The 13,545-nt window shown below is 48.8% G+C and overlaps 1 protein-coding gene across 11 annotated transcripts in view; it reads left to right on the forward strand.

The window, feature by feature from the left end:
* The window catches only part of PTK2B (protein tyrosine kinase 2 beta), a 122,650-nt gene that overhangs the window by 73,946 nt on the left and 35,159 nt on the right, over positions 1 to 13,545 (forward strand). The window lies entirely within an intron of this gene.

Below are 13,545 nucleotides of genomic sequence, written 5' to 3' on the forward strand. Positions count from 1 at the left end.
GATGCCCAAGGGTGGCTATTTAAACCATGTTAACAATGTTGGGTTTTACCTCATCTCTTGTGGGAAACCACTGATCTAATTTGAACATATTAATGATATGAGATTATGTTTCTAAAAGATCTTTTGTGTTACATAGTGAAATAGGTTAGAGGGCGGCAGGAATGGATGTGGGGAGATGTTAGCTGGCGACTGATGACCAGATCCAGATGAGAGATGATGGTATCTTAGATCGGGATTGAAGCCGCTGGGATGGTGACGTTAATGGTGTTGGTGATGGCGGTGCTGATGGTGGTGGTGGTGATGGTGGTGGTTGTGGTGGTAGCAATGATAGCGATGGTGGTGGTGGTGATGGTGGTGGTTGTGGTGGTAGCAATGATAGCGATGGTGGTGGTGGTGACAATGGTGTTGGTGATGATGGTGATGGTGGTGGTGGTGGTGGTGGTGGTGGTGGTGGTGGTGACAATGGTGGTGGTGGTGGTAGTGATGGTGGTGATGGTGGTGGTAGTGGTGATGATAGCAGGTAGCTACTACTATTATCTCCATTCCATATAGAAGGAAACCAGGTGCAAAGGATTTAAATTGCTAGTAAGTGGTGGAACCTGTTTTCAGATCCAGTCAACCCACCTCACTTAATCACCATGGTCTGTGGAGAGGAGTCACTGTACTCTGGAGCATCTGAAAGATGGAAATGAAGGTTTTGCTGATAGACACAAGTTACAGGAATAAAAAAGAGGGTGGTAGAGGAAGGTGTCGAAAATGGCACCGCTGGTTCCAGTGGACAGGGTCTTGCACCTTGAGATAAAGAGCACTTGGGGAGTGACTAGCTGAGGAGTGGGGAGTTCACAAGTTTGGTTTTGGACCCGTCAGGTGCAATTGAGATGCTCTAACATCTTCACATGGAAATGTTGGTAGACTGTTAGATGATTTTGGAGGACGTAATTGGGCTGGAGACAGGCATCTGGGTGTTGGTGGCCTCTGGGCGGCGGTCGAAGACGTGGCTGTGGGTGAGATCATTAACGGAAGAGTCCTGAGTCATTTCATCATCCATTCCCCAAACATTTGAGTGCCCCCATGGGCCTGGCGCCATGCTGGTTATGGCCACGGGTATCAACATATCCAAACAAGAGAAGCACCCCCTGCTCGTGTAGCTTCCAGGACACGCCTGGAGCCTGAACTGATGAACCTTCCCAATGGAGGCAGGTGCTCCGAGAGGAAGAAAGGGGGTCTGAGAGAGCCTCGGGTACGAAAGAGCTCGGTCCAAATGTCAAGGAGCAGTTTTGCTGCCCAGGACCTGCTTGCGGACACTTCCCTTCTGAGACTCCTTGAAGCAGCCCCTCCCTCCCTCGGCCTCCCAGCATCTTTTGCTTCTGTTCCCTAGCTGTGCTCGGCCCTTTAATGGATTTCTCTATTTCTGCCATCCTTCCAGGGCTCAGAATACTGCTAGCCCTTTCAAGTTTGCCAAGCTCTTGACCTTCCATAAGAATGCCCCTGAAATTCTGACACACATGTACACACACACACCAAGCCTTGTTTGATCAAATAGAAGCAATGGAGAATCAGCCTGGCACAATCCATGTGTGGAACCACATTTCCAAAACATAGTCACTCTATGCCTGCTTGCTGATGTCATGTTTTTCTTTTCATTCTCAACTTCTTCCTTCGAGCGTGTAATTGCCCTGTGACGCTTCCTCTGTACTGTTTGAAACGATGTAAATAAGCACTGGCCCTGGCGTCTAGGACCCAACAGAAATTAGACAGGTGTGGAAGAGAATGGAACAAGTGCTGAATGAGAAATGTATTTTGCTTTTCTTGGTTTTCCATTTCCCTTTTGTTTGCTATTCATAGGAAATTATGTTTATTTGGGAGTTCTGAATCTCTATAGCAAGTGGAGGCTTACATTATTATAGATTTCTCTAACATGCTAATTTGCTTATCTGGCAAAGGGGTTAAGATAACACTTTGTAAACAGCCAGCAAAGTGCCATCCAGATGTGCCCACACGGGGCGCCTCTCTGTGACCCTTACAGCCTCTCCTTCATTCCCATTCTCTCTCTCTCTCTCTCTCTCTCTCTCTCTCTCTCTCTCTCTCTCTCTCTCTCTCTCTCTCTCCCCCCATTCTACCTCCCTTCTTTTCTCTCAGCCCTCTGTAGGTTGACCATATGTCCTGGTTTCTCTCCGACAGTCCTGGTTTGCACACTGTCCAGGGATGACTATTAACAGTGCCCCTGCCAGTTTCAAGGGCATCACGATTCGGAGGATAGGTCATCTGGCCGCCTGCCTCCATGTGCTGTGTCTGCTGCCCTCTGCCTGGCATGCTTAGTTGCTGGCTCATGGTGGTGACCCCGATTAACCCACCTTCTGTGTGGGCCCATCTCTGTCCATCATCAGACCGTTTGTTTCTCACACAGGAGGCCCTTGAGCAGAAAAGTAGGCATTTGTCTGTAATACAGTATGGGTCTGAGGGTGCGCCGGCAAGGCCCCCGTGTCTAAACCCCTGTCCCTCGGCCAGCTTGTATCACACTGAAAGGCCACATTCAAGACATCCTTGTATTGTCCCAAAGCCTCGCCCTATTTAGAATCCAGGTTTACATCCCCAGGGAGGGCAGAGACCCAGCGCTCTGTGCCCTTCCTGCCTGGTCTGGCTTGTCCCCTCCCTCCACCGCAGGGCGCTAGTGCTGGGGCCTGGGGCCTGAGGGCTGAGGAGGGCCAACACAGGCCTGAATGCAGCCTAGCCCACACACACTTGCACTCACCCTCCCCCATAAATTCAGCCGTCATACAATATATTCCAGAATATTCCCACAGAGGCAGATTTCAGACACTGTGGCCCCCTGCCCCCATGCTCTACTCATTGGTTTCAAGTTTAAACCTACCCCTTAACCAGATGCAGGGTGTGATGGACCAAAGTTCATGTCCTCCAAATCTGTGTTGCTGCCCTTACGCCCCACGTGGTGGAGTTTGGAGGCGGGGCCTTTGGGAAGTGATCAGGTCATGGGGGGTAGGGGGTGCCCATGATGGGATCAGTGTCCTCGTAAGTAGATGAAGAGAGCAGGGTGCTCTCTCAGCCATGCCCACGTGGGCACAGCGAGAACCCGGCTGTCCGCGAGCCAGGAAGCAGGCTCCTGCGGAGAAGTGAATGTACCCGCACCCCAGGCCTGGGCCCTTCAGCCTCCAGAGCTGTGAGAAGGGAGTGCTGGTCATTTAGACTGACCAGGCTATGGTTTTCTGCTACAGCCGCCCATGTGACTGAGACCTGCGGCCAGCAGCTCCGTGAGGTCAGAGGAGCAGCCTCCAGCCCACGGCCCATTGGCTCAGGGCCTTCGTTTCCAGAGCAATCTCTGCCGCCCTCCTTCAGCTGTCTCCAGGGTTGAGACCACGGGGCTGAAGGACAAGGGAAGGGAAGCACGGTTACCTGTCCTCGGAAGTTGCCATCTCTGAAAAAAAGATTACCCTGAAGAGAATTAACAAAGCCACACAAGGCCAGCCGCCCCAACATGAGAATAGTCCCTGAAGACCTGAGAAGAGCAGGTTCCGCTAGGAAACCGCAAACCAGTACCACAGAGACACTCACAGTGCGACAAAGAGGGGTGCATAGGTTCACAAGGACCTCCTCCTTCCTGCTCGGCCCCCCATTTCCTGTGTGTGCTCGCCCGCCCGCCCGGCCAGCCCACCCACCCACAGCCTGCAGAGCAAACACGTGCAAACGTGCAGGGCCCTGGGCCTCTCGATGTTTCTCTGTGGGCCTAGATTCATTACCTCCGCAAATTAGCATCAGGTGCCTGCACCTTCATTTCTATTTTTAACCCAGCAGTTGCATGGCTGAATGTCTTGCGAGAGAGAGAGAGAGAGAGAGAGAGAGAGAGAGGCTTTTGTCACAACCAAATGAACATCTTCAGAGCAATCAGTTATGCTACCTTGTTTGTTTTGTTCTTCAATCACTTTTCAAAAAGTATCCCATAGGCCTGTTGGGCCCTTGGAACTTGTTTGGCTGTTATGTTAGTTTCCTAGGGCTGCCGTGACAAAGTATCACAAACCTGTGGCTTACGGCAAGAGAAACATGTTCTCTCACAGTTCTGGGGGCCAGAGGCCCGTACTGAGGTGTCGGTGGGACTGCGCTCCCTCCGGAGGCTCTGGGGCAGAGTCCCTCCTGGCCTCTTCTGATCCTGGCTCCTGCAGGCTCCTTGGCAGAGGGCTGCCTCCCTGCGGCCCTCTCACTGTCCCTCCTCTGTGTCTTTCAGAAGGACAGCTGTCACTGGATTTGGGAGCCACCAGATTGTCAGGAATGAGCTCATCTTGAGATCCCTGACTTAATTCCATCTGCAAAGACCCTTTTCCCAAATGAGGTCACACTCACAGGTTCCGGGGTTAGAACATGGACGCCTTTGGGGCTACCACTCAACCCACTACAGCCATCAGTTAGTCCCGGAGTGTCCGTAGCTGGCACCCCCATTCAGACCTGGGTATACAGCAAGCAAGTGAGCATGAGCACTTTGCACACACGTGCACACCCCACTGAAGCAAGGCCACGTGTGGGGAACTGACCACAAAAAAGGGCCTGCTGGCAGTCTGTCACTATACCCACTCCTCCCAGGGTCCCCAGGCACTGGCCAGCCTCTGGCTTGCCTGGGCCCCGGCATGATGCTTCCAGTGATGCTGTCAGGCCGTGACGCCATGGGCTGGTCCCTTGTCACTGCTCGGGTGACCTCAGCCAGTCATATAGCTTGAATTTCTAATTCAAATTCGGTGCCCAGCTTTGTAATGCAGGTTCCAGCCTCCTCCCACGACTCCAGCTCACCTGGCCACCTGCCTGCCCACCTGCTCCCCTGGGCACCTACTTCCATTGGAAGCATCATGCTCATAATCCTTTCCTAAAACTGTTCTCCAGTTCCGCTGACTGCATCTCCGCTCTCTCAGTTAATTGTGCCTCAGGCTGCAGACCTCAGAGTCATCTTGAGTCCCTTCTTCTTTTCCTCACGCTCTGTGTTTAATCCATCAGGAAGTGCCGTCAGCCCTCCCACTGCCTGTAGCCGGACTCTGACCACTTCCTTCTCACCTGCTGCACTGCCTCTACCCTGTGCCGGCATCAGCGTCACTTGCCTGGAATAACTTACTCTCCTCCTAACTGCTTCTGCCTGGATCCCCCTGCCGTCCATTCCACAAGTAGCAACGGTGGTGAATTTTCAAACATAGGCCCGCAAGAGGGATATATTGGAGGAATAGCTTAGATCACACCAACTGCTTTCCAGTGGCTTCCTGCCTCACTCAGAATAAAAGCCAAAGTCCTCACCTTGGCCTGGAAAGGGTGGGTCAGCAATGGCCTGCAGGCCAAATAGAGCCCACCACGCATTTTTGTAAATAAAGTTTTATTGGGACACAGCCACACGTATTTAGTATTGTCTGCAGCTGCTGCAGCCGTGCCCCCAGAGCAACTTGCCCAGCCACACTTGCAGCTGAGACCAGGTGGCCCACAAAGCCTGAAATATTTACGACTTGGACCTTTGCAGGAAAAGTTTACCAAGCCCCAGCCCAGCCCTCCCTGACCTTTTCTCCCATCACTTCCCTCCATGCCTCTCCACCTCAGGAACACTGGCCTCTTCATAGCTGCCCAAATGCACCAAGCACTGCAGGCCTCTCAGACGACCACCTTAGGGCCTCTGTGTAACACGATCCCTTTGCCTGGAAGCCTCTTCCCCCACAAGGACACCCCTCTCTCCCTTACTTCCTTCAGCGATCTATTCAAATGTCCCCTTAGCAGAGTGGACATCGTTGGCCACTTGCCCATGAAAAATAGCAGCCCCCCTTCATTCTGGTACGTAATCAGCTTTGTTTACTCCTTAGCCCTTATCAGAATCTGAGATGTTACTATGTTTATTTGTTTATTGTTCACACCCCCCATAGGAAATAACCTCATGAGAGAGGGACTTTGTTTTGGTTTCCCCAATTTGCTGCATTAGTTAATGAGTAGTTATTTAATGATGGATGGAACAATGGATGGATTCCAGTTGTAAAGCTAACAGAGACTGGCTAGACTTCCATGTCTCAATTCCAAATTCCAGCAGGAGAGTTTCTGACCAACCTGGTGTCTCCAGCGGGTGGTGTCTTGGGTCTGTGTCAGTAAATGCCCAAGAGGTGCTGCGAAGAGAGTAGTCGGATGGGTTCATATAGCCAGTGCCGCAGTCTTCCCAGGTAAGGCAGGTGATCTGAGTCGCCAGGGAGTTTCAGAAATGCTGGTGTTCCATGTCCCACCATGAACTCATGGAATTGGAATCTCAGGGTCCTGGGAAAGGTCACTGCCTCAAAGGACCCCCTCTGCCTACAGGACACCCACCTGGCTCACATTCCCTGGGTAGGATGATCAACAATCACCTGGAGCTGTGGAGCCCCAGGATATATGTTATAGGGTCTGAGAACTCATAAGACACTCAGTGTTGAAGGGCCTATGGAACGGCGATAGGAGGAGGCTGGCTGGGGCAGAAGAGAAGAGCGAGTTTGTGGATGGGCATCAATTGGGTAGTTGGAGGTGGCCCCACAGTGCCCCCACCTCCTCCATCCTAGCACTTGACAGGTGTATAGTAACTGCTCCTTACAGTCTCTAAACAGAGGTGGCCTAGTGGAGGCTAGGGGCAGGGTCTTACTCACCATTATACCCCCCAGAGCCTAGAGAGAGCTGAATACAAAGTGGACACTCAGGAGTTATCTGTAGAAACCATGGATGAACAATGAATTAACCGATTCCCAGAGTCCTTGGATGAGTCTAGTAATCTCATGGGTCACTTGATATAAAGACCAAACAGGAAGCTCACTAGAAGGAAGCCTGGCATTCACAAATGATAACGTGTAGGAGAGGTAATGGAATTTTAGTGGGTTTACCATAGAATACCCTGGATATCCTCGGGAGAGTCACTCAACCTCCTGGGTCTTGGTTTCTTCATTTCAAAACAGAATCTAAATTTACTGAAGGCCCTAAAATTCCAGCCCAACTTTTATGAACTACGTACACATTTGATCCTGTGGGTATCCGTAGAGTTACGGCTTTCGTCTGTGTGGTCACATCCCTGAGGTGCTTACACATGAACTTCTAGGACCCAGAAGACAAGTGTCTAGTCAACTTCCCTTTCATAAGGACTTGAGTGAATTCTGGCCCTTCCTTTTCTCTCTGGCCCTGGAAATGTACTTTCTAGCTAGCATCCTAATTTTAGAGTTTTACCTTTTACAGGGGAGTTTATTCACCTCTTAAAACCTGGGCCCATAAGTAGGGTGTGAGAAGCCCCTCGGTAGCGCAGGAGCCGAGCATGCAGGCATGGCGTTTGACTCTATGAGATTTTTACACCTGATCTGCAAAACCAAGTCTATTATAATAGCAAAACTTAAACATTTACATTTGAAGAGATTTTTATAATTATAAAATGAATATATGGAAGACATACGTGAAAAGGAAACTCTAGACCAATATCTCTCATGAACATAGACGCAAAAACCCTCAACAAAATATTAGCAAATCAAATCCAACAAGGTACAGAATGAATACATGTTCATTCAATAATGATAATAGCATTTCGTTCGGCACTACTGTGGGCAAGGCACTATGCCAAGCTCTTGTACCATCTCATTTAATCCTCACAAGAACCCTAGAAGATAGGAAAATTTCTACATTTTGCAAAATGAGAAAAATTAAAGCAGAGAAGTTAATTTGCCCAATGTCACAGAGAGAATCAGAGATGAAAGTGTGGGACCCCTGCAGCCATTCTCTTAACTACTATGTTATGTATAAAAGTTCAAACACAGGAATCCCCCAAAAATGAACAACATCTGTGTAAGTTGCTCTACCCCAAGACAGCACTGCTAACATTTTGGTATGTTTCACTCTGGATTCATTTGTATTTGCTTCTATCACTATCATACTTTGTATTTGATTTTATGTCCTCTATCTTCCATTTATCATAATTGAAGCATTTCCCAAAAGTTATTACAAACTTTTAATAGAACTATGTGGTTTCATCATTTCAATGGCCCTTTTTCAGACTCTTTGGATTGGTTGCTTGTGATGGGAATTTTACCACTATAAAAATTGCTGCAGTGAGGTTCTTTGTACACAGGGTGTTTCTGTATTTTGAATGATTTCTTCAGTTTATGCTTTGTCCTGTATAGCTTGAGTGGCCATAACAAATGCCATAGACTGGGTGGCTTGAACAACAGAAATTTATCTCTGCCAATTCTGGAAGCTGCAAGCCCAGGATCAGGGTGCCAGCGTGGTCAGGTTCTGGGGAGGGCACTCCTCCTGGCTTGCGAATGGCTACTTTCTTGTTATGTGCTGTCAGAAGAGAGACAGAGCTCATCTTGTCTTGTCTCTTGCAAGGTCACTAATTCCATTGATGGGGGCTCCACCCTCATGACCTAATTACCTCTCAAAGGCCTCACCTGCAGATATCATCACAGTGGGGGTTAGGCTTCAACGTGAATTTAGGGGTGCCACAAACATTCAGTCCATAATGTGCTTCCAGGCATAGAACTAAGTCAAAGATAGGAACACTTTTCAGATTCTTGATATAACAAATATCCTTTGGCACCTCTCTGCTCTGGGAGGGCAGTCTCCCGGGGCGGTCCTTAGCCTCATTCACTACTATATCCCTGGCACCTAGACTCGAGCCTGGCAGAGGGTCATCCAGGGTGCATAATTGTTGAATGCACAGATAGAATCATTGAGAGGTTTTGTTACATAATTTTTGGCATATGCAGAAGAAAATCGGTCCTGAACAGATGAATCACTGATTCTCCCTGGGAGTGTGCTCCACACCTCCTGGAGGGTGGTGGTTTTGAATGCATAGGGCTTCATTTCTTGGTTGTCACATTATCATCATTGTGAGGATGACTCAGGCAGGGGCGGCATTCAGCGGTCTGCAGCCATGGGTGCTGAATGAGCCCACACATCAAAGAATCCTCGGGCCCCCAATGCCAGCGGCACCCATTGAAACTCACCAATCCAAGCAGAGAGCATTACAGTGAAACGAACGCCCCAGACCCATCATCCTACGTGAGAAATAAAACTTCCTCAGTCACGCTGAAGTGACCAGCATGACCCACCCCTCCCGCTCTGAGGCAGATGCTATATGCCACACAAATGAATCAGAAAGTCCTTACTTCAGGGGGCATTTTGGGAGGCGGACTCTTTCAAAAAAGTATATGAAGGCCACCTGGTAATTTCCTAACTGACCTATAATGTTCTTCATTCCTCCTAAATCCCAGCTTGGCATCAAGAGCCCTCCCTTGTGGTTTATTAGTAAATACAAACATTTGACAGAGTAGGCTTATTTTTAACAGAATATTTTTATTTTTCAGAGACATCTCTTAAGTTCTGTTCAAGTCATTTAAAGAAAAAGTCGCTCATTGTATTGTCAACCTGTTTTTGCACTTTCTGCAAGCCTTGCTTCCTGTCTCCACGCGTAGCAGAGGGAAAGGAAGGAGCCTGCTATAGGGAGCTTTTGCCCCGGGAGCACAAAACCCTTCGTGGTTTTCTTGCCTGAGCAGAAAGAAGTCATTTTTCCCTACATTATTTCTTCCCAATTGACTTCTTTGTGGCCACGGCTTGACATTCTACAAGGTTCACTTATCACACTTCACCAACCTGCTGGGACTGGCTTCAGCTTGCAGACACCCCTAGATCCCTTATCCAGAGCTGGCTTTCTCCACCTGCACCCCTTCTAAGAACTAAGTGGCTGTTGGAAGTTCCTGGCAGCCATGGCTCCTTCCTCTTCCTTTAGCCCCTACGTAGCCAGCCACTCCCGTGGGGGTGGGTCTCCGAGGCATCGGTTCCCACTCCGGCCGGGAGCGTCTGAAGAGGCTCTGGCCCCGGGGCCCTTGGACTCCGTGTAGGGCTCTGGGATTCAGGTCTTAGTTACCGACCCCCTGAGTTCATCAGTCCAGTTCCTCAGGTTGGCTTGCCCTTGAGCCATGCTTACCCCATCTCCTTTGTCAGCCCCTCAAAACAATGCCACCATTTATTGGGTACCTACTCTGTGCCAACCTTTGTGCTAAGCTCTTTTGGTATTTAGAACCCACATACACCTGGCCAGTTTGCTTTTTCCTTGAATCTAGTCTCAGTATAGTGTCACATTCCCAAAAATATTCGTTTGTCACGTAAAAATTATTAAAAATCAACTCAAATCTTTACGGTACTCTCTGTGTTGGAGGGGATACCACTGGGGGATCACTTTCAAGGCAATAAGTAAAATTTCTTAACATTCTTACAACCATGTCTTAATATCCACTTGGGTTGGCTACTGTCCAGAAATATCTTTACTTCTGCCTTCAGAAATCCCCAGAACCCAGTCCACAAAGGCTCTCGTCTTTCTCCCCTCCCTTGCTTACTTCAAGATCTCTTGTTTTCTTCCCTCAGTCACTCTTTGCTTCTTCCGGTGTAAGTCAAATCCAACTGGACTGGGACCTCTCTGCTTCACCCTCTACCCCCGTTACCAGGCCCATGCCACTGAAGTCCAAGAGTGGGGTGGTGCATGGAAACCCCCATAGAAGCTGGACGGCAACAGTGTCACGTGCCTCTCATTTAGTATCTGCTGTTTTTATTTACACTGCATGTTATCTTATCTAATCCCACCAGAATTCCCATAATGAAGGGGGTATTTTCTCCATGTTACAGATGAGGAAGTGGAAGTTAGGTGACCTGGCCAAGACCACAGACCACAGCCAGGTCCAGTAGACTCCAAAGCCTGCGGTGTCATTAACCACCACATTCCTGATCTCTGGAGCATTTTTGACCACGGGCTACTGTCCTTCAAAACCCCAACTTGTTATCCAAAGAGCTCCGTCCTATTCATTTACTCATTATTCATTCATTCTATATGATTATTCATTTTCTGTATGATGGGATAAGAGGTAAACTCTTTAACATAACAAGGCCTTCTGGAACTTTCCTCCAAAGGTTCTTTCCAGTCTCGTCTCCCGCTCTTACCCGTGATGCTCTAAGCTGCCACCTTTCTCTCCAAGTGCAGCTGCTTTTCCTGCCTGGAGGAGCCCCCAGCTCCCCTCTCTCTCCTGTCCCCTCCTCCTGGTGAGCTACATAAAGCTAGCCATCTTCCTTTGCCTTGAAGCCAGTCTCAGTACAGTGTCACAGTCCCAAAAATACTAGTCTGTCACCTAAAAACCTTTGAAAAATCAAGCAAATCTTTACTGTACTCTTTGGCAGGGAATATCATTGGGGATCACTTTCAAGGTACAGTGAGGGCCTCCTCAGAGCCATGCACTGGGCTTGGACTGGGGGATGATGTTGTATGCAGGTTTCGGTTTCCGACCTTAGAATTGAAAGGTTAGACAGACAAACTTCGACTGTTGTCTCATTTCTGATTGGTAAATGTCTGTATTCCTTTCTTAGACTGTTGTAACAAAGTGCTGCAAACAGGGTAAATCAAAACAGCAACAATTAATTGTCTCCAAGTTCCAGAGGCTAGAAGTCCAAGATCAAGGTGCCAGCAGGGCCACGCCCCCTCTGAAATCTGTGGAGCAGCCCTTTTCCTGGCTTCTACTGGCTCACTGACAATCTGTGGTGTTCCTGGTTCATAAATATATCACTCAAGCCCTCTGTCTCACACGGCCTTCCCCCTGGGTGCATGTCTCCTATGTTCAAATTTCCCCTTTTTTAAGGACACCAGTCCTATTGGATTAAGGCCCATCCTGCTGACCTCATTTCAACTTGATTATTCAGTAAAGACCCTATTTCCAAATGAGATCACGTTCTAAGGTACTGGCTGTTAGGGTTCTAACATACCTTTTTGTGGGGGGCACACCCCCAAACTCAACCCTTAACAGTAACTTACTAGATATGTGTGCAAAGTTCCTTGGAAACCCAGGGAAGACCCCAGCCCTGTCCAGACCAGCAAGGGAGGGCTTCCCAGAGGACTTCACAGAGCTGGCTAGGCCTCCAGGACAAGGCAGCTCACCAGGAGGAGAGGACAGGTGGGAGAGGGGAGCCAGGGCCTCCTCCAGGTAGGAGAGGCTGCTGCCCTGGGAGAGAGGGGCTGGAGCTTAGAGCATCATGGGTGAGAGCGGGAGACGAGAGCAGGAAGAACACATGGAGGAAAGTTCCAGAGGACCTTATATGCTAGAGTTTACCTCTTATCCCATCTTATAGAAAATGAGGAACCAATGAGGGTTTTCAACAGAAGTCACCTGTTAAAACCTGCCCTCAGTCTCAGAGTGACAGCTTTTTAAGAACTTAAGCAGGACTTTTTTGAACTAAGGCTCCAATTTATTAAAATTTTAAATTCAAAAAAAGGAGCATTTTGTCTTCCCAGAGCAAAGGATAAGGAGGGTGAACTAAATCAAGCCTGGAAAGCAACTTGAAGGCCGGAGGCACAGGGCGGTTCTGGGGACGCAGAGCCTGAGGTGGAGGCTTTCTCTCCTGGAGGCAATGGGCAGCCTGGACACAGAGAAGCCGGGCTCCGTCAAGTCATACCACAGGGAGTTTTGGAGATGGATGCCCAGCGGAGGTCTCCCACACCGGGGTGAAAGGACACAGCCTTTAAACCTCCGAGGTGACCTGTCAGCAGATGCTGGCTGCCCCCTCCAGGGGTGGGAACATAGGAGAGACGTGGGCAATTCTGATGGAGGGTGCGGGTGTGAACTCAGTTACCCTGTTTCTAAAAATCCAGCTGTTCACGTGAAGCATGTTTGATAAGCTCTGGAGAGAAACAAAATGATTAGGTGTTTTATAAAATAAAAAAAGAGGTGAAACTGAGAAAATGGTGAGACTACAGAGATAACTGAAGAAGCTATAAGATGTGACGGAAGTACAGGCTAGACCATTAGATCAAAGCAACAGAAAAAGGGACGAGAAGCAGCCCCACACAGAGCCCCCTAATGTCAGCTATCCTTGTGAAAGCAAACTCCCTTTAAGCTGTACCTCGTGCTATACAGAAAATCAATTTCAGAAGGGAAAAAAGGGTGACCGGGTACCAATAAAGGAGAGAGAAAGGGGACTGAGTAGTTAATAGCTTGGGTGGCCTTTTCTTTTGGGCGAATGAATTATCCTGGGCCTGGGGACAAGCCTCCAGTCCTATCCCTTCCTTGTTTCTGACCTAGAAGAGGAAATGCCAGAGAACGGGAGAGAGACAAGGGCAGTTTGGGGTCCTCGCACGACTCAATAAAGCAAATAAATCAGTGTTCGCCGAGCAGGAAGAAAAGCCACAGCATCCCACTGTTTGCAGGAAGCTGTGAGCCGTGGACATTCTGGGGGCCTGCTTTTCAGGGGCTCTCCTCTGGACAGAAGGAAAGGTTTTCCTGTAGCAAAAAAGAATCTTGGGCTTATCTAAGTAACAACTGATAACATTAAGGTTTTTTTTTCTATAATGTTACACGTGAGGATTTAGAGAGTAGGTAAACATACTGTTGTTTTTAAAAAGTGACTTATTAATAGAGGAAGAAAATTGGCTCATTAAAGATAACCTATGAGCTGTGGGCAGAGGGCTAATTTTGTGCCCCACCATTTGCTTGAGAAGCATGGACATCACAAGAGGCAGCGAAGGTGGGGGCGGAGGGG

This window comes from Manis javanica, chromosome 3, assembly GCF_040802235.1.
Source record: "Manis javanica isolate MJ-LG chromosome 3, MJ_LKY, whole genome shotgun sequence".
Lineage (NCBI taxonomy): Eukaryota > Metazoa > Chordata > Mammalia > Pholidota > Manidae > Manis > Manis javanica.